At 37.4% G+C, this 25,784-nt stretch overlaps 1 long non-coding RNA gene across 1 annotated transcript in view; it reads right to left on the bottom strand.

Annotated features, from left to right (window-relative positions):
* LOC132631855 (uncharacterized) overlaps positions 1 to 16,174 on the bottom strand; it is a 31,074-nt gene extending 14,900 nt beyond the window's left edge. Inside the window, exon 1 of the long non-coding RNA XR_009579125.1 lies at positions 15,354 to 16,174. This is a non-coding gene — a long non-coding RNA (uncharacterized LOC132631855). The remainder of the gene's footprint in view (positions 1 to 15,353) is intronic.
* Between the last annotated feature and the right edge of the window lie 9,610 nt (positions 16,175 to 25,784).

Raw genomic sequence — 25,784 nt, 5'->3', positions numbered from 1 at the left:
GGGGTTGAAGACGTTCAAAATCCCAATTGGAATGGGACAATTATCGAATCCCAGTTCAAATGGGACAATTTCGATAAACCCTTTTGAGACATATTCTAACAATCTCAACCTTGGACCAAAATACATCAACATCAACACTCATCACCCCTTAAAGCCTTGAAGGGTAATTTAAGCATGAAGAACAACAACTAAGTCTAAGCACTGCTTAACTTAGTAATAGCAAGCAGCTTGGTTAACATATCTGTGGGATTCTCTGACGTGTGAACTTTTTTTACCACAATCTCCCCTACAGCAATAGTATCTCTGATAAAGTGGTATTTAACGCTAATATACTTGGTCTTCGTGAGATGAGAATCGGCCTTGGTAAGATGAATAGCACTCTGGCTATCAGAAATTACAACGGTAGTGCCCTGTTGAACACCAAGATTAATAAGAAGACCTCGCAACCGTGTAGCTTCTTTAACACCTTCACTTGCAGCAATATACTCATCTTCGGTAGTAGAAAAGGCTGCAATAGACTATACTTGTGCTTTCCAAGAGATAGCACCAGAGCACAGTGAAAAAATGTAACCAGAAATAGACCTCCTACGATCGAGATCACCACTATAATCAGAATTAACTAACCCAACAACATCATAAGGCGATGCCTTGGCTCCATCAAAAACCATACCAATATCAACAGACCCTTTCATATAACGAAGAATCCACTTCACGACATTCTAATGATCCTTTCCAGGATTATGCATATATCGGCTTACCATGCTTACAACAAAAGCTAAATCAGGTCTAGTGCAAACCATAGCATACATAAGGCTACCAACAATACTAGCATACGGGATAGTAGACATCCTCTCAGTGTCCTCATCGGACTTAGGACAAGAGTGCAGACAGTTTGAAATGAATAGCAAACGGAGTAGAAACAGATTTACAATCAAACATATTTAACCTATCGAGGACTTTCTCAAAATACTTCCTCTGAGACAGGAAAGCTTACCAGCTTTTCGATCCCTGTGAATCGCCATACCTAGAATCTTCTTAGCTGCACCAAGGTCCTTCATCTCAAACTCATAATTAAATTGAGATTTTAACTTGTTGATCAAAGACTTGTCTATAGAAGCAATCAACATATCATCAACATATAACAACAAGTAAATGAAGGAACCGCCAGAAAACTGTTGAAAATATACACAATTATCATTCTTACTACGTGTGTAGTCTTGCCCAATCATAAAGGAATCAAACCTTTTGTACTATTGTCTTGGAGCTTGTTTAAGGCAATAAAGAGATCTTTTCAACCGACAAAAAAAATGCTCCTTGCAGGAACAACAAAACCCTCGGGTTGCTTCATATAAATTTCTTCTTCTAACTCTCCATGAAGAAACGCAGTTTTAACATCAAGTTGCTCCAACTCTAAGTCAAAAAGAGCAACAATAGCAAGTAATACTCTAACGGAGGTATGACAAACAACAGGAGAGAAAAATTCATTAAAGTCAATACCTTCCTTTTGGTGGTAACCATGAACCACTAAGCGAGCTTTCCATCTTGCTTCTTCAACCCCGGGAATACCATCTTTTAGTTTGTAGATCCATTTTATAGTCAATAGACGATGGCCTTTGGGTAGCTCACATAACTCCCATGTATTATTTTTGTGCAAGTTTTCCATCTCTTCTTGCATAGCCACTAACCCATTTGAGGAATTAGGACAAGAAATTGCCTCAGAATAAGTAGAAGGATCAACTCCTTCAGGAATTTCTTGTGCAACTGCAAGAGCATAAGCAATAAGCCCATCATACTCAGTGTCAGCATATCAAGCGGGCTTCTTTATAATTCGTCTCGGTCTATCACAAGCAATAACATGATCATCCTCTACTTGTGGCTCGACGGGGCGTGTGGTACTAGTACTTGGCTCATCAACAGGAGCCTCCTCGCTAGCATGAGGAACTGTAGAAAAAATAGGGCCAACTTCGTGAGCTTCATGGTTTACTTCTACCTCCACCTTCTCACTGGCATCTTTTATATTACCATTACCCGTAGAGGAAACAACAGACTCTTTCTCAGAAGATAACATAACGGCCTCATTAAAAGTTACATCCCGACTCTGAATAATTTTCTTCGAGCTATGGCACCACAAACGATATCCTTTAGACTCAAAAGCATAACCAAGAAACATTCACTTAACATCCCTGGGGGCTAGCTTCCCATCATTAACATGAGCAAAAATAGTGCATCCAAAAACTCTAAGAATAGAGTAGTCAACGGGATTACCAGACCAAACTTCTTCGGGAATTTTAAAGTCAATAGATAAATGTAGAGACAAATTGACAAGGTAACAAGCCTTAGAAACGGCTTCGGCCCAGAAATTACGACAGTGCCATAAACCAGCATTTGAGAGCATACAACGAGCTCTCATTGCTACATAACTCACAGAACTCATTAAACTCATTAAACTCATTGCTACATAACTCCAAACCATTATCAGTCCTGAACTTCTTAATTTTTCGGCCAGTCTGGTTCCCAACAAGGGCTTTGAATTTCTTGAAATAGGGAAACACTTCACTTTTCTGTCTTAGGAAATAAACCCAGACCTTACGAGAAAAATCATCAATGAAAGTCAACATGTAGCGTTTTCCTCCAAGGGAAGGAATTTGGAGGGACCCTATAAATCCAAATGAATATAATCAAAAATGCCCTGTGTACGGTGTTTTGCTATGGAAAACTAACTCTCTTCTGTTTCCCAAAAACGCAATGATCACAAAAGTCAAGTTTACCTGTACCAGCTTTACCAAGAAGACCTCTTTTGCTCAGAATGGTCATACCTTTCTCACTCATATGGCCCAAACGCATATACAATAAATAAGTGAGATCATCGTCGGATAATGAAGTAGAACTGCTACAGACCCCGTTACAATTGAACCCTGCATGTAATAGAGAGTCCCACATCTTGTTCCTTTCATCAAGACTAGAGCACCTTTTAAAACCTTGAGAACTCTACCTTCAGCTGAATATTTACATCCAAGAGACTCAAGAGTACCCAAAGAAATAAGGTTTCATTTCAAGTTAGGAACATGATGAACGTTGGTCAAGGTCCTGATAACACCATCATGGGTCCTAATTTTTACAGTACCAATACCAACAATGTTGCATTGGGCATCATTCCCCATTAGGACAACACCACAAGCTTTCTTATATGTTGAAAACCAGTCCTTACGAGGACACACGTGATATGTACATCCAGAATCAAAAACCCATTCAGAAGAATTTTTCTTATCAACAGAGATAGCCATCAAAACATCACCTTCGGAATCACTTTCAACAACTCCTGCTTCAGCGGCTTTCTGCAGCATTTTGTCATTTTCTTCTCTCTCTAGTTTATTCTTCAGTTTATGACAATCACCAACTAAGTGGTTTGTCTTCCTGCAGTATTTGTAGAATTTATCATTGTTGAATTTACGGCCTCTAGACTTGGACCTAAAATTCTTTCTCTTACTCCCTCTATCATGGGATCTTTCTCTAATAGACAAATCTTGTCCTTTGTCTTCAGAACGCACTTCAAAAATAATTTTTTCTTTGGACAACAAATCAAATTTGACATCCTCATAACTCAATGTTTCATTACCACCATATATCATTATTTCTTTAAAGTGATTATACACAGAGGGTAGGGAGACCACCAATGATATTGCTTTATCCTCATCTTCGACCTTAACATCTAAATTTTCTAAGTCAAGAATAACATAGTTGAACTCATCAAGATGATTTTGAATAGGGGTACCTTCAGCCATAGAGAATGTGTATAACTGTTCCTTCAAATGAATTTTATTTGCGATACTTTTTGTCATGTAGAGACACTCTAACTTCAACCAGATACCTGCAACAGTAGTCTCATGAATAACCTCGCGGGGAACCGTTTTAGATAGAGATAGTTGGATATTTGAAAGAGCATTTTCACCCAATTCCTCCCATTGATCATCTGTCATAGACTCAGGTTTCCTGAATTTCCCAAGAAGAGCCTTCTTTAATCCGTTCTTGGTGAGAATGACTTGCATCTGAACTTTCCAGATACTGAAGCTTATCTTGCCGTCGAACTTCAAGATATTAAACTTGGTTACAGTAGACATCCTGGGTCTTGAATGCACTGATACCACTTGTTAAGAATTAAACAAGTGATGCAATGGAACCGATTAGGATGCACCAACACAAGAACAATAATGCAAGAAAGCAATAAACTTAATGAACATAAGATTTATGTGGAAAACCAAGATGGGAAAAACCACGAGGCGTGAAGCGAGCAGAGAAATCAACTATAAGGTGAGGAGCACAAAAAGATCTCAACAGGGTGTCGAAGCACAACGAGATCAAAGGAAACGAAATATTATATTCTCTCAATGAAAATTCTCTCTAACCTAAGTGTGGAATATAGTCTTGTGTGTAGTCTTGATAGTTGTTCCAGTTTTTCTTGATGCTCTGGCCGAAAATCTCCTTTAAATAGGGGTTGAAGACATTCAAATTCCCAGTTGAAATGGGACAACACAGTCGAATCCCAGTTGGAATGGGATAATTATCGAATCTCAGTTGGAATGTGACAATTTTGATAAACCCTTTTGGGACATATTCTAACAATTTTTCTAGCCCAATGATCCAGAACTCACAATACCCATCCACCTAATTTACCTCATATCATATGCCACCCTTATTTGGATCTGGTGTACCATTCTACTCCAACCAGAACAATCATTACACAAACACTTATGGATTCCAGTACCAACAACAACCTACTCATATTCCTCCTCCCCTCTACCACTAAGCACCATATACACAAACCCCCTTCATTAACTAAGAATCACCACATAATATCCAGAACCAAATACCACAGCACAATACTAATTTTTCCCTTCCCATTCTAACCTTCACAAAATGCACTAAATTGAATTTCTTAAAATTTTCTGGTGAAGATCTGAGAACCTGGTTATGTTAGGAAGAGCATTTTTTCTCTGTGGAAGATATATCAATCCATCAGATGTTAAAATTGGTAGCAATACACTTTGATAGTGATACTATACAACGTCATCAAGGGTATATAAGGAGCAGATCTCACTTGCCTTTTCCCACTTGGGAAGAGTATATTTATGCTCTAGTTGATAGGTCTAGAGCTGACTACACTGAGCCTATGGCAGAATTGATGAGAATCACACACATTGGCACAGTGAAGGATTATTAATCAGCTTTTGATAGTATTACTATGGAGCATGCCATTAGTATATTCTTAAATAACCTCAAACCTGAACTTAGTGATACGGTAAGAATTGGTAACCCTTATAATTTACCCCAAGCTTATTATCTTTCCAAGTTGCATGAGTCCAAATTTGCAGGAGTCCAAATTTGCAACACAAAGTAAAGCAGGGGAAATTATGCAGGATCTAACTACCATCAGTCTAGAGGAGGAACTGTCTTTAGTTCTAACTCAAGTTACAAGAGTGGTGGAAGTGGATTCAAGAAACCTCTCACTACTTGGTTTGATAATCATAGAAGGAAAATATTAACATCTATTGAGATGGATGAAAAAAGATCTGAGTGTCTTTGACTCTATTGTGATGAGAAGTAGTGTCTTTGCTTCTATTGTGATGAGAAGTACACTCCAAGACATAAATGTAAGGCCAAAAGGAAACTGTTCTATCTTGAGCTAGAGGATAATAGAGATCCAATTGATGAGGAAGTAGGAGGGGAAGAAGTACTGGAAATGGAAGAAACAAGTGAAGAAGGAACTGAAGTCTTGGAAAGTTGTGGCATTTCTCTGTAGGCTCTGAATGGTACTATGGGTTACAGAACCATGAGACTCAAGGGATTTAGTGAATAGAAAACCATTGAATTTTTCATTGACCCTAGCTCAACCCATAATTTCATTGATGAAGATGTTGCTAAGAGTTTTCGGTTGTGAAATTGTACAAATCAAACCGCATCTTGTTCAAGTGACTTATGGAAGAGAAATACCAACTAACAGGTTGTGCAAGGGGTTCAAATGGCTCATGCAAGGGGATGTGTTTTAGGATGACTTTGTTGTATTTCCTATAGGTAAGAGTGACATGTTGTTGGGAATACAGTGCATAAGCCCACTAGAGGACTTTAAATTCAACTTTAGGAAGTTGATAATGGAGTTTGAATACTAAGGGAAGATAATTGCATTATAAGGGATACAGCCTAAGTTCCAAACAGTTGATGCTAAGTCTATAAGAAAAATGTTTGTAATTCATTTTCAGTTCTTCATGATCAAGACAAGAGTGGAGACTGTGAACCAGTGGAAGTAGGTCAGCTGTTAGAAGAGTATAAGGAAATCTTTGGAGAACCAAAAAGACTACCTCCTCCAAGAGGTGTCTTTGACCATCACATTCCTGTCTTGGGTGGTGCTCCTCCAGTTAATTCTAGGCCTTATAGGTACTCCCCAACTCAAAAGGATGTCATAAGGATGATGGTGCACGAAATGTCGGCTCAAAGAATAATCTAATACAATTCTAGTCCATAAGCTTCTCATGTGGTGCTAGTAAGCAAGAAAGATGGTACATGGAGATTTTGTGTGGATTATAGAACCTTGAATAAGGTAACAATGAAGGATAAATTTCTCATTCCAATTATAGATGAACTATTGGATGAATTGGGAGGTTCTCAAATCTACTCCAAGATAGATTTGAGGGCCGGATATCACTAGATAAGAATGGCATCAACTTACATACCAAAAACTGCCTTCAAAACACATGTAGGCAATTATGAGTACTCGGTTATGCCTTTTGGGCTAACCAAGGCCCCTTCAAGTTTCCAAAGCCTTATGAATCACATTTTTCAAGATCACCTCAGAAAATTTGTTCTGGTTTTCTTTGATGATATCTTAATCTATAGCAAAAACATGGAAGAACACTTAACTCATCTCAAAATTAGCTATGATATATTAGTTCACAACCAACTTCTAGCTAAGAGGAGTAAGTGTGTGTTGCTATTAGGAGAGTATAATATTTGGCTAATTATATATCAGCAGAAGGAGTTGCTACTGACCTAAAAAAGATTAACGTCGTACAAGGGTGGCTACTGCTTGTTTCCCTTAAGCAATTAAGATCCTTTTTTCAATTAGTTGGTAATTATATGAGGTTTATTAAGGGTTATGGGGTCATTAGCAAACCTCTGACTGAACTACTCAAGAAAGATGGCTATATTTGGAATCCAAAGGCAACAGAAGCTTTTGATAAACCGAAAAGAGAACTCACAACTGCACCAGTACTGATTCTTCCTGTTTTTTCAGTCAGTTTTGTAGTGGAGACTAATGTATGCAATCTAGGAGTGGAAGCAATGTTGATGCAAAGAGGACAACCAGTGGCATTTTATAGTAAAGGACTATCAATCCAAAACCAATCTTTACCAATTTATCACAAGGAACTTCTAGCAGTGGTGATGGCTATTGGGAAATGGTCTCATTACTTGAAAGGAAGAGCCTTTGTGGTCAAGACTGACCAAAAGGAACTTAAATTCCTTCTGGAGCAAAAGTTGCATATAAGACCACAACTTAAATGGATCACAAAGCTAATGCAATATGAATTATGTGTTGAATACAAAAAGGGGAAAGAGAATAAGGAAGCTGATGCTTTATCTAGGATGTCATTATCAAAATTTACTGTTATGACACTGTCTACTACGAAAACCAACATGGTGGACATGATTATGCAAATTTAGGACCAAGATATGTTCATGAAATCAAGGCAGGAAAGTGTGATAATAGAGGGTATAATTTCATCCATGAACAATTGAGGAAGAATGAGAAATTTGTAATGGCCTTAATGATCAGCTGAAGAGAGAACTTACACAGTTGTGGAATGACTCTCTTATGGGAGGTCATTGTGGCATTGATCATACCTACAAGAAATTGGCTACTTTGTTCTATTGGAAGGAATTGAAGAATGATGTGCAGAAACATGTCAAGGGCTGTGATATATGCCAGAGACAGAAATATGACAACTCTCCTTATCCAAGATTGATACAACCCTTGCAAATTCCAGCAACTGCTTAGGGAAGCGTCAGTATGGACTTCCAAAATCAAAAGGGAAAACTGTCATATGGGTGGTTGTGGGTGGTTGTGGACAGACTAACAAAATATGCTCATTTTGCAGGTTTATCTCACCCTTATTCTGCTATAGAAGTGGCTAAGGTATTCATAGAGAACATTTATAAAAGCCACGACATGCCTAAAGACATAGTGAGTGATAGGGATCCTATCTTCACAAGCAAAATACAGCGAGTTATTTGGAATATTAGGGGTTCCACTGAACCCATCTACTGCCTACCATCCCCAGACAAATAGACAGACAGAAGTAGTGAACAGATGTCTAGAAACATATCTGAAGTGCTTTTGTTCTGACTCTCAGCATGATAGGTTTTCTTACTTATCTGGCGCAGAATGGTGGTACAATGCCACCTTCCATAGTTCTATTCAAACAACACCTTATGAGGCACTATATAGGCTACCACCTCATTTACATTTTCCCTATGTAGCTGGAGAATCTACCATGGAAGAAGTAGATAGGAGTTTACTAACAAATTTAAGATCCAACTAATGCAGTACCATCTCCAGAGAGCCCAACAAAGAATGAAAGGACAAGCCAACAAACATAGATCAGACAGGAAATTTGAGAAGGGAGATTGGGTTTATTTGAAAATACAGCCTTATAGGCAAGTAACCCTATCTGGAGGAAATTTTACTAAACCATCTACTAAGTATTGTGGTCCATACCAAATCTTACAAAAAGTTGGTCCTGTAGCCTACAAGTTGTCACTTCCTGAACAACTTTTTCTGCATCCTACCTTTCATGTATCTCAACTAAAACCTTGTCACAAAATGCCCACAACCATCTCTTATCCACCTATTATTTCACTCTCAAGTCCCTACTGTCCTCAACCCCTCAAAATTCTGGAAATTAGAATGATTCGAAGGGGCAACAAGGCAGTTGCTCGATAAAAATACAATGGGATTAGTTGTGAATAGAACAGTCAACATGGGAAGATTTTCAAGCATTACTGGTTAGGTTTCCATCTTTTGTTCCTTGAGGAAAAGGAAGTTCTTAAGGGGGAAGGAATGATACGCATTTGAAGATGATGAAATCAAAAGAATTGTACCCACAGCTGAAAGAGTTGTACAGGGTTGTTAAGTCAGTTACATTGTGAAGAATATAACTGAAGGTTTTACTTTTACAGTTTAGTCCATCGAGTTTAGTTTAATAGTTTTTAATATGTCAAGTAGCCCCTCCTAAGTGGTCATAGACACCACATAGGCCCATATGAATTAGTTATGCTATTTTGATAGTTAGTGAGCTAGGAATTATATAGAACTGTGCTGTTCTATTTCTTTATCATCAATGAGAATTATCCCTTTAGTTTTTAGCTGTAGTTTCTCTGTTTTTCAACTTTAGCTCTTTTTTTTTTCTTGTACTCGTAATTAGTTTTCTACATCAGGTGTCTAGGAATTTGTGGAATGAAAGAAGAAAGGCAAAAGACAAGGATGAGTAGGGGATGCCTTCAGATGATAGACATATTGGGCAACATGAGAACATAGATGCTACAAAGGCACAAGCTGATGGACAAAATAATGCACCAAAGAGTGTATCATCCAATGTCGAATCTGGGCAGCGACCAACTATTGGAAACGAAGATGCTGTAGGTGATGTTGTTATTAACAAACATGGGTTGGAAGCTGCGAATTTAACAATTACTTTGGCATCACAGAACGCTATATTGGAACGGGTATAGCTATAGCAGCCCCTTCTCTTAGTGGTAATGAAATTAGGAGGTTTTGGTTGGAAAGGTGCAAGAGGAGGTGCAACCGGCCAAAATCAACGAGCTGCCTAGTATTGTGGGTACAGGTGTCATGGTTGGGAGTTCGACGATTTTCAAGCAGGCTATTGGATTTGAACAATACGAGAGATGATGTTGAAGGTGAGGGTTGGACAGTGGTCTCACACAAACAATTTGCCAGTCCTCAAGCCTTGCAATAAAGGATATTGTGTATCCCAACACTTCTTAGGCTCTTTCAGGTAGAGAGGAGCATCAATCTGGTTCGGATTGTCTTAAACGTCAAATTTCACATTCGAAATTGGCAAGCAATAACACGTTGCTAGCTTGGTTTGTCGAGTCCTCTTCTTGAAGCCATTGATAGTTACATTGAACACTTCGACGTTTGAGATCCCTACTCAGCCTATTAAGTCATTTGGTGAGCAACATGATGACTCTGGGAAATAAGTAAATATGTCCAAAGGAATGACTAAGATGTGAATAAGATTGTGACCTCTACTCCAGCATATTCAAGCAAAAAGTTGAAAGGAAGAGTGACCAAAAAGGTGGTAAGAGTGTGAAGAGTTGGACGGACATGACGGAGGAGGAGGAGTGGATCTCATCCCCTCCAACACGCAGCAAGTTGAGTCCAGTAGCCTTGCATTTATGCCTAGCCATGCCATGGTTCTTCTATCTTTAGCTGTGGGGAAGCTTGTGGCTCAAACAAGTGCACCTTTGAATGTAAGTGTTTCGGGTATCCATTTGAGTCCTACTAACGTTCATCATGCTTAGTTAGACGATATGGAAACTTTGAAGGATGTGGATAATCCTATTAAAAGGAAGCCTATTGGAATAGTGACCAAAAGGTACCCATGAGCTTTAGTGGAAAATCCATTGGAAGATTTTGGTGATGATTTGGGCATAAACATATTTGATGAAGAAGATGAGAATGAAGTATTGGATGAATGCTTTGCTAAAGTGGCTAGGAGTGGATTCAAGACAAAAAAGACTCATTAAAGAAAGCATAGTTGGGATGGTAAAGTGTCTAAGGAGGTTTTTCCAAGGCAACTACCAATGAGAGTGGCAATAGAAGGAGACAAGGTTCAACTACATTAACAAGGTCCAATAGATCCTAGAAGAATTGATGAAGTAGCAAGAGATTTTGGAGCGATTGGAGGAAGAAGACAAGGTGAACAATCAGATTTTATCTGGCTACATCTTCTTGAAGATTTCACAATTTCAAAGAAATGAGGGCTTGATTCTTGCTTATTTAAGTTTTCCACTATTTAAGTATTGTTATGCCCTATTTTTAACGGATTAAGACTAGTTCACAACTTATGACTATGTTTCCTTTTGTTTTACAAATTTTCAGAGTCGCCACCTAATTTTAGGAAATATTAGGAAACCATTTGTAAAATTGAAACTCCATTTTTTAGTTTTTGAAACCTGTGAAATTCTAGGTAAGGGTTTTATTTACCCCGAGGGAAAGGTGTTAAGCATCCCTCAGAGCCTATCCGAAGACAGCCTTTAAACTTAGTATAATTAACACTAGAGGGGGATTATTTAACTATTTCTTATTTATTATTAGCTATTTAAAGAATATCGGAAAAGAAACTACTCTCTCAAAATTATTTGTGAAAAAAGGAGGGTTTAAAAGTAATTATAACTATGTGAGTAAATGCATATTTATAAGGGAAGTAGTTATCGCTAATGCATGCACGAGGAAAATATGTACGGCATTTTATTTTATATAAGAACTGTATGTATGATATAGAACAATGAGGGGTATATTTTTATAAGAAAATAATGTATATACGTGATATGTAAAAGAATTAGATAGCATATGTGATATATATGTATATGGAGATGGTACATGTATATGTTTATTGTAAAGGCAGTAGTTAGTATACATGAGATGTAAACATGTATATATTCATGATAAATTTTGTGTACAATAGTACAAAATGAGAGGACTAGGAATGCATGTTTTTTGGAAAAAATAATGTATATGTGCAATATTTATATCCTATGAAAAATGATATACAATAGTTCAAAAATAGCTATTTTTGGCGATATGGGAATAATATATATGTATACACGTGATGAAAAGATGATTAAAGGAAAATAAAATAGTATATATATGTATGCATTTATATAAAATGAAATATTTTACCTTATAGCTCTCGTAAAATAGCTTGAGCCACTATACTCGGACCCTAACATAATTTCCTCATTAAATTTTAATGAATCTGACCTGTTCCATATGTTAGCATTAAATAGAAAATGATTGCTCATAAAATATACACCTTATCCTTTAGAAACCCCTATTTGAATCACTCATTTTTGTTAAAATGGATTTAAAAAGAAACGTTAGTTTGTTGAGCGATTAACTCAAAAAGATTTTTTTTTTTTCCAGTTAATTTCCTTTAGTTGGAAATCATTTTTTAACCTGACAGTGCATAGACAAAAGCTGAAAATATTAGCTATTATCATTTCTAACACGCCTAAGCCAAGATTAATTATCCAAGGGCAGAGGAAAAATAGTGACTAAATTTACCATCATACTTAACTATTTTTCCATAAGTTCCTACACAAGCAAGAAACAAATGTGCTACAAATACAATCCATAAAAAATGTTAGTCAAGAATATAAACATGTATATATATGATAACACGAAGACACGGAATTTAAAGAGAGGAAGGAAGACGGAGACGCTAGACACGAGCGAAGGAGGCTGCTACTGGTTTCTTCTCTGATTTGGGCAGAATCCGGAGTTGCCATAACTCCAAACGCTCACAAGTGTTGCATCATAAAAAATAAAAAAATAAAAAAAGATAAAGATAAGAATTAGTGATACCCTTAATTGATCTTAATAGCGCCAAAATCGAATGAGTAAAACATGCCATCAAGAACAAATAATTTACCAAATATTCTGCAACTTTGGAAAGAGGCCAACCTGACTTAAGTAAATATTTCAAAATAAAGAGGGTCGCAACAATAAAAATAACTAGATGCGTTAACCACAAAGCATAACTAGAATACCACAAAGGCTGTCACAATAATAAGATGGTCTAGATATACAATTTCCAGTAATCCAATTTCAAATCCTCAACCAAAGACAACTCAAATATAAAAATTTTAATAATTCTAAAAAAAAAAAAAATCATTTAAAGGACCTCAAGACCTGCATCTATAGCTTTTGATCATTCAAAGCTCACGATGTGCTAATTCACAGACTAAGCTTGATAGCTAAACTCCTGAATGCACGTAATAAGCACATAACAATAAAAAATAAAAAAATAAAAACAAAGGGACAACCTACCGTTTCCTAGACCCAATTGTTTCCCACTGTTTCAATGCCTCAGAATTCACATTATTCTTAGAAAGGAAGATGACATATTCATGCTATCAACAACTTAGACATATAGGGAAGGCAAAACAATCATTGAATTCACTTAGATCCATATTTTGGACTCATGAATAGAGTAAAGAAACCATGAACACCTGAAACTCATTTAGAAACTCAAAACAGCTAGACTCGGGACTCCTGATAACCTGTCCTAAAGCACAATGTGTATATAGTCATTTGAGAGAACAAGCTGGATAACTACCTTCTCTTTGATCCTACTCAGTTTTAAACATTGTAGAGTACCACGAATAAACCTGGGATCTGAGTTATTAAAAAAAAAAAAAAAGGAGAAGGCAAGTCCGGATAATCATTTCAAAGTCTCACGCAACAAGCACACGATAACCAATTTTGATCCCCTTTCTAATCCTGAAACATATGCTTGCAAGACTCCAAAGCAATAATATATATCAGTAGCTAGTATGAACAAGTTTAAACCATAATGAAAAGATGAAGATCTCTCGGGTAAACTAAATGACTCTTTAGAGAAGATTGAGATGAAACTGGTTTGAAGAAGATTAAGACAATGGGAAAAACTTAATTAGCATCTATTAGTTCTCAACAACAGTACATTCACAACTTTAACGTAGACGAAGTACCGTCTCTACGAACATGATTTCAAAAAATGCAACAGTCTGAATCTTAAAGAAATTCTCTAGAAGAGTCATCTACTGCTTTTACGTCATTCATAAGAGTATAAATAAATTTTCTATATACTTAGTAGCACACAAGATCTCTATAGATGGGTTCAAACAAACTAGACCTCGAGCCATAATTAAACATTACTGTCCTTTCATACCAATGTTCCTTATTAAACACCAGAAAAATAGCACATATTATAAGCTTGGGCAGTTAGGAACACACTGAGGAACAGTCCCATCTCATTTCCATGAACAAGTAAATTCTTTTGGTTAGAAATTTCAGTCATATTTCATATGAAGTAGTTGAAACAACGATTCAAAATTAAAAATGTAGTCCTCTTGATAAGTTACTAGTGACTATTATTAACTATGATTAGACTTTAATCAACTTGATAGTTTACAAGAAGAGGTTTTCATACATAATATATTTCTAGACCTCAAATAAACATACTACTCAACTAGTTCAAAAGATTTCGACTAAAACCTGCTGCTTAACTAGCTGAAGAGGTTTTTAATTAAGAGAAACACATGGCACCCTTTTTTTAAAAGAAAATCTCAAGTTGTTAACTAAACCAATATAAAGATGGTATACCTATGTGCTAGCTCATTTCTTTAAGCATGAACAAGATGTGTGATTTGAACAAGTTTTACGACCAAAGGCACCGCACTATCATTTATCACTGGAAGTCTACCAAGGACAGGTATATTTCACCAGAAGTTCAATTACACTAAATAGGAATTTCAGCAGGATAGTTTCCAGAAATGGGAAGTGACAAGGTCTTGTCAAAATTATACACATGTAGATAATGTAATAACAGGTTAAGATCTTAATGCTACAAAAAAAAAAAAAAAAACAGATGCATGAGCCTCTACTACCTTTTTCCGAAATCGTGACAAAAACAGTCACGTGGAAACAAGCAACCAAATTAACTATGCTCAAACAATTGTCAATAATAATAATAATAATAACAACTATGCTCAAACAGTTATTATCATGAGTGTGATGGATCCTCTACAAACGACTTGACTATTCACATACACTACAACATTAACTAACCATACCCTTTATAGCATGAACATGAACAACGCTCAATCAGATTTATATTTATCTTATATTCAAAACTATAACCTGCTTATTTTCCATAATGCTATTGTAAACAAACTTCAAAGGTTCATATTCTACCATTTATATGACCATATATTGACCCCCTAATAGAAACATAATCTCATAGTATTATTTAAATGAAATGAATATCACTACACATAGTCGACTAAGTAGTTAGCAATTCCTTCAAGCATAGGAAATTTTTCCTTAACCCTTTTTTAGGCTAGAACTTAGAACAAACATGGCAATAAACAGGTTCAGGTCCGCAAAATCGACAACCAGCCACAACCACTGACCGATCGCATTTCAGTCCGCTAAACCAAACAAATGACAAGAGATACTTGAACAACTACATTTCTACTTCTACGAAATTAAAGACGAAGAAAAGACGAGTGATTACCTTCTTCGAGACAGCGAACTGAGGCTAATGTCATCGTCGAGTCTCCGAATCCGCTCCAAACAGTCCTTGCTTAGCCAGGAACAACCAAAATTATACAGCCAAAAGAACTTAAGAGTTAAAACAGGATTTTCTGAGAACTTAGGAAGAACTACGGATTTTATTAGTTACGAAGGCTTATGAAAATAAAAGGGTTTGCAATTCAACTTTAAAGTAAATCAAAGTTTTCTCTCCAGTTCTCTGCCTATCTCAACAGCCTAAGACGAGCTCTATTTATAACCAAAGGATGGGGTTAACGGCTCCCTCAAAAAAGCTGAATTTGAATTTTGAAAGAGAGATAAAAAAAGGGAAATCTTTAATGACTGGAAAAAGATAAAATTATGGTCAGAAGGAAAAGAATCACCTTTTCAGATAGGATTTGATGGCTGGAGATTCGTTGGGACTCCGAATATGGAGATTTCTCCATGGTTTTCGGGCCTGAGGGCTGAACGAACTTATACCCACCGGGTCGAAGGAGAGGCGAACTTGAAACCAGCGGTTCATCGCGTTCCTCTTCTACAGAGGTTGAAACGACCTCCTATTGGACCCCTTAGGCTCTGCCACCACGTCAATCAAAGGGAAAGGAGACGTGGTAGCAGTAGAGGCGATGAAAGCTTCAAACCAACGGATTTCAATGTTTTTCGATTTAAGAGAGAGAAGGCTGTTTGGTTCGGTGGTCCGATGGAAGCGGTGGTGGTGAGGTGACGGAAGTGACGTGATGGGGGGTGGGGTGGCGGCGATGGTTGAAGAGGTTGTTTGGTTAGGGCTGTTGGTTTAGGGAGAAAGGGGGCTGTTTGGTTAGAGATGAAACCTACTGATTTAGGGACTTAGTTTAGGTGGATTTGGGCCGGGTCGGGGGATTTTGGGCTGGGGCGTTTTTGGGCCACAGATTTTTGTAGGATAGGAATAGGATTTGGCCCAAATTTTAGATAGATGAATTATTTTCTCATCCCTTCTTACTTCAATCAATTAATTAAAATATGCTCCTTGGTACTAATTAATTCCCACAAAATGTATACCTATATAAAATACAATAGAATTAGTTTAATATACGTATTTAAGTTTTAAAAATATAGTAAGAAGATGATAAACATAGTAATAAATAGGATTAAAGGAAAATGTCGACGCCAATATTGATATCGGAATACCAACACTATTTTTGAGTGATTTAATTGTAAAGAATGATGTTTAGTACTTTTTTTTTTAATTATATATATATAAATATGATGTTTGGTGATTTTTCAGAAACGATGGAAACCTTTCTTAATTTTAGAGAAATAATATCTAAAAAAAATAGTGTAGTAATTAGTGAAAATATTCCAAACTCATTTATTGAGAATTTTTCACGTCTGAGAAGCATAGTGAAATTAATTAAACAAAAAAGGAGGGGTCAAAATTAGGTGTCAACAAGTATTATCATAAACTCTGTGATGATCATAGAATATTCGGAAAAGGCTCAAATATGCCATCGAACTATCGGAAATGTCTCATTTATGCCAATCGTCAATAGTTTGACTCATTTATGCTCTCGAACTATAGGAAATGACTCATTTATGCTCTCGAACTATAGGAAATGACTCATTTATGCCATCGAACAATAGGAAATGGCTCATTTATGCCACTCATCAATAGTTTGACTCATTTATGCCATCGTTTGTTACCAAAATGACTCATCCATGCCATATTTCATTAAAGCTGGTTTTACAATACCATATATGACATGTGGTCTCCAACTAGATTATGGTTGTGGGTGGGCAGGGTGTATGGGTCGAATTTTTTCTTAATTTGATATTTAAAATTGGGTTGGTTTAATTAAACGACGTAGACCTCTAATTGGAGGTCACATGTCATATCTTGTATTATAAAACCGGCGTTAATGAAAAATAGCATGGATGAGTCATTTTGGTAAAGAGTAATGGCATAAATAAGTCAAACTATTGATGAGTGACATAAATGAGCTATTTCCTATAGTTCGATGGCATAAATGAGTCATTTCCTATAGTTCGATGGCATAAATAAGTCATTTCCTATAGTTCGATAGCATAAATGAGTCAAACTATTGACGAGTGGCATAAATGAGTCATTTCCGATAGTTCAATGACATATTTGAGCCTTTTCCGTAGAATATTTAGTTCTTTCTTCTTTTTATTCTTTACACGCATTTTAATTAGTAGAGATTTTTTACGTCTCAATAGGAGTAATAAGGTAAGGCCTAACCCCCTTGTTTGTACTTTTTCCTTTGAGTTTCGCTTTTATTATATAAAATAAAAACTAATCCTAGGCAACTTGCATAGTGAATTTGCTTGATAAAAAAATTGTTTCTCCATATCAATTTTAAAGATCAAATATATATATCTCCTTGTCTTTTCTTCCCTCACATTCCTCTTGATCCCCTGAGCTAATAACTTTTGTTTTAGAAGGTAGACCTATCTGTGATAAAGCTTGACTGATTAGTCGAAATAATTTTAGGCAAGATCATTGCAAGCTGAATCACCTGCACTTTTGTAAATCTTTTTCTTGTATAAAATTAACATATACTTATAGACCTCATATCTAGCTAGAAAAGTTTCTGGGGGTGAATTTTTTGTATGCGGATGAGATCTGTGTGATTAGCAAATTTGAGAATCACAACTCTACGAAGAGAATATGCAAGTATTTAGCCTTAAACAACGGCATATGTGCTTTTCGACGCCAATAATCTTTGAAGAAGACTTAAGGGGCATTTCAGGAACACTTTGGGAGTTGGGACTAATAAAATAAGCGTCATTAACACTAATTTCAAAAGAGCCACCACTGCTCTATAAGAAAAAAACTTGAGTCATCTTTTGTCAAATAAAAGACTCAAAGGTCACACTTAATTAAAGGACCCTAATTTTTCGGCATCTTCAATAGTGCCTTCAGCTTAGCCATGTGAAATTCTAGATCGCATCAAAATCCCTGACCATATATGGACAGAAGTTGGAGGCTTTCATGACTGTGCGAGGGGATTTGAAGTTAATTAGCACGTGTAAAGTTGATATTTCTAAGAAGCTACCATAGTTAAGGAAAGAGCACCGATAATGTTCCTCACTCTTGTGCCAATATTTAAGGGATAATTTCGATAATATCAATCCAGCATAAAATATTACATTCACGTGGTCATATTTTTTTATTTACATCTGCATAGCCAACTTATTTTTGACAATAATGTTTATACACACGTACACATACTGTAGACAATGTATTAGCCATATATAAAAGTGTATAATAACGTATAAAAGGGCCATTTCGGATAAATATTTTCTCCAAATAAACATAAAGTGTTTTCCCCATGTCAATTGGTACAGAATAGCCCAAGGGGTTTGTAAGGGTGCATTTGGTAAAGAGCATAGGAGGTATCTGCCCCTGTGTATGGATCGAGTATGCTTAATTCTTCACGATACTTTAATCTATCTCCAAACACTTTCTCTGATATCTAAATCTGAGCACAAATGACGTAAGATTAATTAAAAGTGTCTCCACCACCGAGGTGAAGGGAATATTTTAAACCTCCAGAGCACTTTCTTCTTTAATGAATCTTGCGCGATGTGAATTTAAATTAATCGGGTAAATTCCGGATACAAAATGATTATAAAAATATTAAAGTGCCTCACTATTTGCTTGACTTTAGTAATTGCCAGTACGTATCACCCACCAAATCTAATTGTACAACTCCGTTTCCTTTTATTTGCTGCACTATGGGTTGAAGGTCTCTTTTGTAGTGGTCTTTAAATTTTGCCCCTCATATTTGTGATTTTTAAATTTTGCCCTTCATATTTGTGGTCTTTAAGTTTTGCCCTTAGCTTGAATACCTGAGGTTCTGGGTTCGAATCCCCGTTCAGACATAAAATAAAAAAACAATTTCGCAAGGCAGGGTTGGAGGGAGTGTATGCTGAATCCGACATAAAGTCCTTAAGGAAAAACTAAAGTTATGCCGGAGGGGGCATAACTTTTCCTCAAGGCATAGTTTTAGCTATGCCTTATGGGACAAAACTTTTCCATAAGGAACTATACCTTATGGGACAGACTTTTAATTAAGGCATAACCAAAAGTATGCCTCATAAGGCAGAATTTTTCCTTAAGGCAAACTTTTAGTGTTACCTTAATGAAAAGTTCCGCCTTATGGGGCATACTTTTAGTTATATTTTATGGGGCACACTTTTAGTTAAGGCATAAATAAAAGTATGTCCCATAAGGCGGAACTTTTCCTTAAGGCATAATTAAAAGTTTGCCTTGAAAAGTAAAATATATATATATATATATATGTCTCAAAGTAAAGTCTGCCCCCTCCGGCATAACTTTTCCTCAAGGCATAGTTTTAGCTATGCCTTATGGGGCAAAACTTTTCCATAAGGAACTATGCCTTATGGGACAAACTTTTAATTAAGGCATAACCAAAAGTATGCCTCATAAGACAGAATTTTTCCTTAAGACAAACTTTTAGTGTTGCCTTAATGAAAAGTTCCGTCTTATGGGGCATACTTTTAGTTATATTTTATGGGGCACACTTTTAGTTAAAACATAACTAAAAGTATGCCCCATAAGGCGGAACTTTTCGTTAAGGCATAATTAAAAGTTTGCCTTGAAAAGTAAAAAAAATAAAATATATGTCGCAAAGAAAAATCTGCCCCCTCCGGCATCCGGCATACACTCCCCCAGCCCTGCCTTGGGAAATTATTATTTTATTTTATGCCTGAGCGGGGGTTCAAACCCAGAACCTCAGGTATCCAAGCGAAGGACAAAACTTAAATAACACAAATATGAGGGGCAAAATTAAAGACCACCCCCAAAAGAAGGGCAATCCGTGCAAAAAAATGCTTTTGTAGTTAACCCATGTTATTTGGTATCGGATGGGTTTCGGTATTGGGTCAAAATCTTTTAAGTTTGTAGGACCCATTCAAGTTATCTTTCCGGTGGAGAAAGTTTCTTTTCCGGGTAAAGTAATTACTTATGAAAAATAAAGTATAAGTGGAGCGGCTTTATTAATACCACTATAAGATAACTGATTTTATTTGTCAAGTTCACTAAGTTGTGCGGCCTTTTGTGAAATTGACTCTAAATACTGATCCCTCCGGTCCAAAATAATCTGTTTGGCCAATCTTTTAAAAGGCCAAAACTGTTTTTTTTTTTTAAGTACTTATTTAGGTAACGAAATGTTTGACAAACTTTTGGTGAAGAAATAAGTAGTTTGGAGTAACAGGGGAAGTTGTTTTTCAACTTTACCCATAAGCTGAAAAAATAGCTTCTCCAAAAAATAAGTGTTTTTAATTTTTTTTTAGAACAAGATTACTCATATGAAAAATTCATATTTACTAAATTAAAATTGGCATAACTTTCTCTTTTGTATTTTGATACAAAATTACTTTTGGAAATATGGCCGAACACAAACTACTAACAAGAGCATTTCTCAAATGATTTAGTCAAATACAAAATGCGACTCTATCAAAATACTTTTTTAAACGTACTTCTGGTAAGAAGTACTTCTCAAAAACTAATTTCGGTGCTTGATCAAAAAAGCTAATAAGAATCATTTTAGTTAAACCAATTTGGTCCAAAATAAATGGCGTTTTAGAAAAGCAATAAGACAATAGTTATTTCTTCTTTTTCAGATCTACTCTCACTTCAGGAAATGTTCTAAAAATTATGAGGAAAGCTAAAGGGTAATTAAGGGAGATAGAAAAAGACAATTTAAGCACATAATTTTTTTGCGCTATTAAATAGTTTTCTAATGTTGCCAAAACCGTAAACAACACTTATTTTATGTTTGAGGGAGTTTATTCATGTCCTTGGAGATAGTCCAGTAACCAGCATGTCATTATTTTGCTGGTATTGGATAGATGGGTATCCAGGGATGGGCCTTGTGTATTAGCTATAGGTTCTGGCAAATGTAGTAGCTTTAGTTCATACTCTATTTATGTGTTGGAAAATGATTAAATCGGTATAAAAACTAGATTTCTAACCCAGCAATGAAACGAGCTTTAATAGAATATCGAACTCATAAAGTTCAAAATCTAAATTCATCTCTCTGAAAATCCAATTATTTATGGACCGTTATGTTCTCATTGAGTTTTCTTCTTCCCTTTTAAACGTCTAAAAAGATGTTTTAATTGTCAGAGAAGATAAAAAGTGCACTCGTTGTTTCAGTTTATTTGTCTTACTTTCCTTTTTAGTATGTTTGAAAAGAGAGTGATTCTTCCCTAATGTGGCAACTCTTTAGTTTCAACATTGCACATGACATGTCTAAGACCTTAAGAATGATACATTAAAAATATCTTTAGTTTAACACCACAAGATTCAAAAGTTTATTTGCTTTCTTAAACTTTGTGCCCAATTAAACTAAGACAAACAAAAGAAATAGTTAGGGTTGCGCGTATCTCAATAGTGAATTTTTGTTGATTTACACAAATGTAGCTTCTTTATACTATCATTTAAATTCTTGTACGCCGCTGACACTACAAACAAAATATTAGACTATGGTATGACGTTTATAATAATTTACAAAAAATTACAATATGATCTAATATTTTCTCATAAAATGTTAAGCTTGCTTAAATGAATTGTTAAATCTGTACACGATAAAAACCAGATATACGCAAGACCAGTGACACCGGGGCCGGGGGTAAGATCAAATGAGCACAGTATGATCAGTCTTTTCTTCAGACCAGGGATTGCACCAGATATTGCTGATCCGAGAAAAGAGAAGTAAATCTGTTGGTCCGGTGTCTCCGGACCAAACTCTGCATTGCCGTTAGCCCGGTTTCGCCAAGTCAAGTTCTCGTGGCCGTTAGCCCGGTTTCTCTGTCCGAATTGAACGTGGCCGTTAGTCTAGTTTACCAGCTGCAGAACAGCCACGCGTCAAGACCGTTCTGCCATTTTGTACTAACAATCGTACGGGTGTCAGACCGTACGGTCCTATCTTATCCTTTTAGGGTTTCTTTATTCCAAAAGGGCTTTGTGTAGTATGAAAGGCCCATGAGGCAAAACTATAAATAGAGGACATTTCTCTACTTTTATGGGTTGGTTTTTTGAGATCTAGAACATTGTAATAGAAAATATATTGAAGCATTCTTTCCCTCTCTTTCCTTTTTTAGTCTGAATCAGTGGATCTTGTGGCTTGTTTATTCTTTTAACTTTATTAGTTTAATCATCTATAACAACATATTCATTCAAGGCATCGATATATATATATATATATATATATATATATTCACATATACATATTATAGCATCCAAATCCATAAGTATTTCACATCAACCTAAGATAGATTAAAGTTTACCACATATCCTATACCTCACTTATAAATTCAATTGTTACCTAAATTAGGGGGTAAACAGTTTGGCGCCCACCGTAGGGCTAGGATAATAGTGATTTTTTAATCTTGGCTTCTATCTCCTACCTGTTGGATTAAGAAATCTTTTGCTGATCTCTGTGAAAACGGACCAAATGGCAAGCAGTGGGCAATCTGGTCATGTAAACAATAATGAGATTGTGGCCGAAAACGAGAACAATGGGCTACGGGACCTACCAACAGATCCCATCGACCCAAATTCTGTTGATTCGAGGGAAGGCCTCAACCGGCAGAACACCGTGAACCAGGAGAATGCCACCCAGCCGGCCACTGATCCCTTAAATACTCATACTTCAATTACTTTATCCCGGGCACAATGTCGGAAAGTACCGGATACCCCGGATGAGATTAATTTACGTTTAATTTTTGAAATGTTGCAGGAACATAGAACCGCCATCGCCGAACAAGGAATCGCAATAGCTCAGCTGCAAAGTAAAAATGATAAAGCGGCCCCGGAGAGGTCGAAGGCATCGCCGAACCAAGAAGGGACGAAACACGGATAGTCGAGAGTAATGGATCGGGAGCCAGTTCATCCACCAAAGTTCTGAGAATGCTCGAAACATTGGCAAAGCGGATAGACTCAACTGAGAAGAGGGTGGAAACATATAACTCTCGGGTGGATCAGATCCCGGGGCTCCGCCTATTCTAAAAGGACCGGATTCAAAGAGGTACATTCAAATGCCTTTTCCTCTAAGTCCGGCTTCGAAATTGATCCCAAAGAGTTTCAAAATGCCAGATATCCAGAAATATGACGGCACAACGGACCCACAGGAGCATGTGACTTCATACACCTATGCCATAAAAGGCAATGACGTCGAAGAGGATGGAATTGAGTCCGTGTTGTTGAAAAAGTTTGGGGAAACCCTATCGAAGGGAGCATTGACTTGGTACGACCATCTGCCCGAGCATTCAATCACTTCTTTCGAAATGCTCACGGATGCATTCATAAAAGCCCATGCTGGAGCTAAAAAGGTGCAGGCCCGGAAGGCGAATATTTTCCGTATAGCCCAAAGGGACAATGAGTTGTTGCGTGAATTTGTCAACCGGTTCCAAAGGGAACGGATGGAGCTTTCTCCGGTTCCGGAGGAATGGGATGCACAAACTTTTACCAAAAGGCTTAATCCTTGGAGCTCGACGGCCTCATTCAAACTAAAAGAAAACTTGCTGGAATACGAGGCTGTGACCTGGGCAGATGTCCATAACAGATACGAATCAAAGATTCGGGTAGAGGATGACCAACTCGAACTTCCCCCGGGGCCCATAAATATGAGCAAAACCTCTGAGAAATCGAGGAAAAATTACGATCCGGAGTCAAGACCATCGAGGGAAAGGTATCGGCCATACTCTCATTCGGAAAAGCCAAGCTTCAGGTCGGAAAAATCAAGGGTTGGTCCCAGTCAATTTTCCGGTCGGGGTGATAAACGGACCGAGCGCCCGTCGAATAGTCGATGTCTATCATTTAGAAGTGATGTCGGGAGCTCAGCTAGCAATAAATACCTACCGAGGATATCGAAGTACAACTTCAGCATCAATACCTCGGATCTCGTCTCAGCTATTGGTCGTATCGCAGAAGCAAGATGGCTGAGACCACTGAGATCAGATCCGGGTCAATGGGACCCGAGCGTGATGTGTGAGTACCACGGAACTCATGGGCACAGAACTGAAGACTGTCGCCAATTGAGGGAGGATGTGGCTCGGTTACTGAAAAATGGCCACCTTCGAGAATTCCTGAGTGAACGAGCTAAAAGCCACTACAAGGAAAGGGAGTCCCACAAACGGGCCGAACCGGTGGAACCTCAGCATATAATCAACATGCTAATCGGAGGTACAAATGCTCCTCGAGGGCCGGTGATGAAACGGACAAAGTTTACCATTGTGCGTGAGAAGCGCAGCCGGGATTAAGTGCCCGAGGGTTCCATCTCCTTCAGCAACGAGGATGAAGAAGGCATCATTCAACCACACAATGATGCGTTGGTAATTTCTATTCTTATTTTTAAATCACAAAAACGTATTTTGATTGACCCAAGTAGCTCGGCCAATATCATCCGGTGGAGAGTGGTTGAACAGCTAAGGCTACTCGATCAGATTTTACCGGTAGCCCGAGTGCTTAGTGGGTTCAATATGGCGAGTGAAACCACGAAGGGGGAGATTTCTTTGCCGCTTAACATTGACGGCACCATTCAGCAGACGGTGTTCTATGTCATCGAAGGGGATATGAAGTATAATGATTTGCTTGGCAGACCGTGGATACATAGCACGAGGGTTGTGCCATCGACATTACAACAGCTATTGAAATTCCCAACACCGGAGGGGATAAAAACCATCCGAGGTGAACAGCCCGCTGCAAGGAAGATGTTCGCGGTCGAGGAAGCGCCACTCTTTCCCAAAAAACTGAATCTAAAAGATGATGAGTCAGTCGATGGCAAAGACTCTAAATAGCAACTAAAGTGTACGGGTTCGACAGCGGAGCAGAAAGGGTCAGACCTAGGGAATGAAGAGGATGATTTCGGTGTACCCAGATCATTCGTCTTGCCGGATGACTCGGATGCAACCAAGTCTATAATAGAGGAGTTGGAGCAAGTCATCTTGTTCGAATATCTACCGGATAGAAAGGTATACCTTGGCACGGGGTTAACCTCGGAGCTCAGGAACAATTTATTTAAGTTTCTTCAAGCTAATGCCGATTGTTTCGCATGGTCCCATATAGATATGACAGGTGTGCCACCGGAAGTGACGAGTCACAAGCTCAGCCTTGACGGGAGATTTCCCCCGGTGATGCAGAAGAAAAGGCCCATGGCAGAGCCAAAACACGCCTTCGTAAAGGATGAGGTAACAAAGCTTTTGAAAATAGGCTCTATCTGGGAGGTAAAATACATGGACTGGCTAGCTAACGTAGTGGTGGTGCCGAAAAAAGGTAATAAATTAAGAATGTGTGTTGATTATAAGGATTTAAACAAAGCATGCCCGAAGGAGTTATTTTCAATGCCTCACATCGATAGAATGATCGATGCGATGGCCGGGCTTGAGA

The sequence above is a fragment of the Lycium barbarum genome, chromosome 3 (assembly GCF_019175385.1).
Source record: "Lycium barbarum isolate Lr01 chromosome 3, ASM1917538v2, whole genome shotgun sequence".
Lineage (NCBI taxonomy): Eukaryota > Viridiplantae > Streptophyta > Magnoliopsida > Solanales > Solanaceae > Lycium > Lycium barbarum.
The sequence above is the reverse complement of the archived record's forward strand: the minus strand, read 5'-3'. Positions and strand labels throughout refer to the sequence as shown.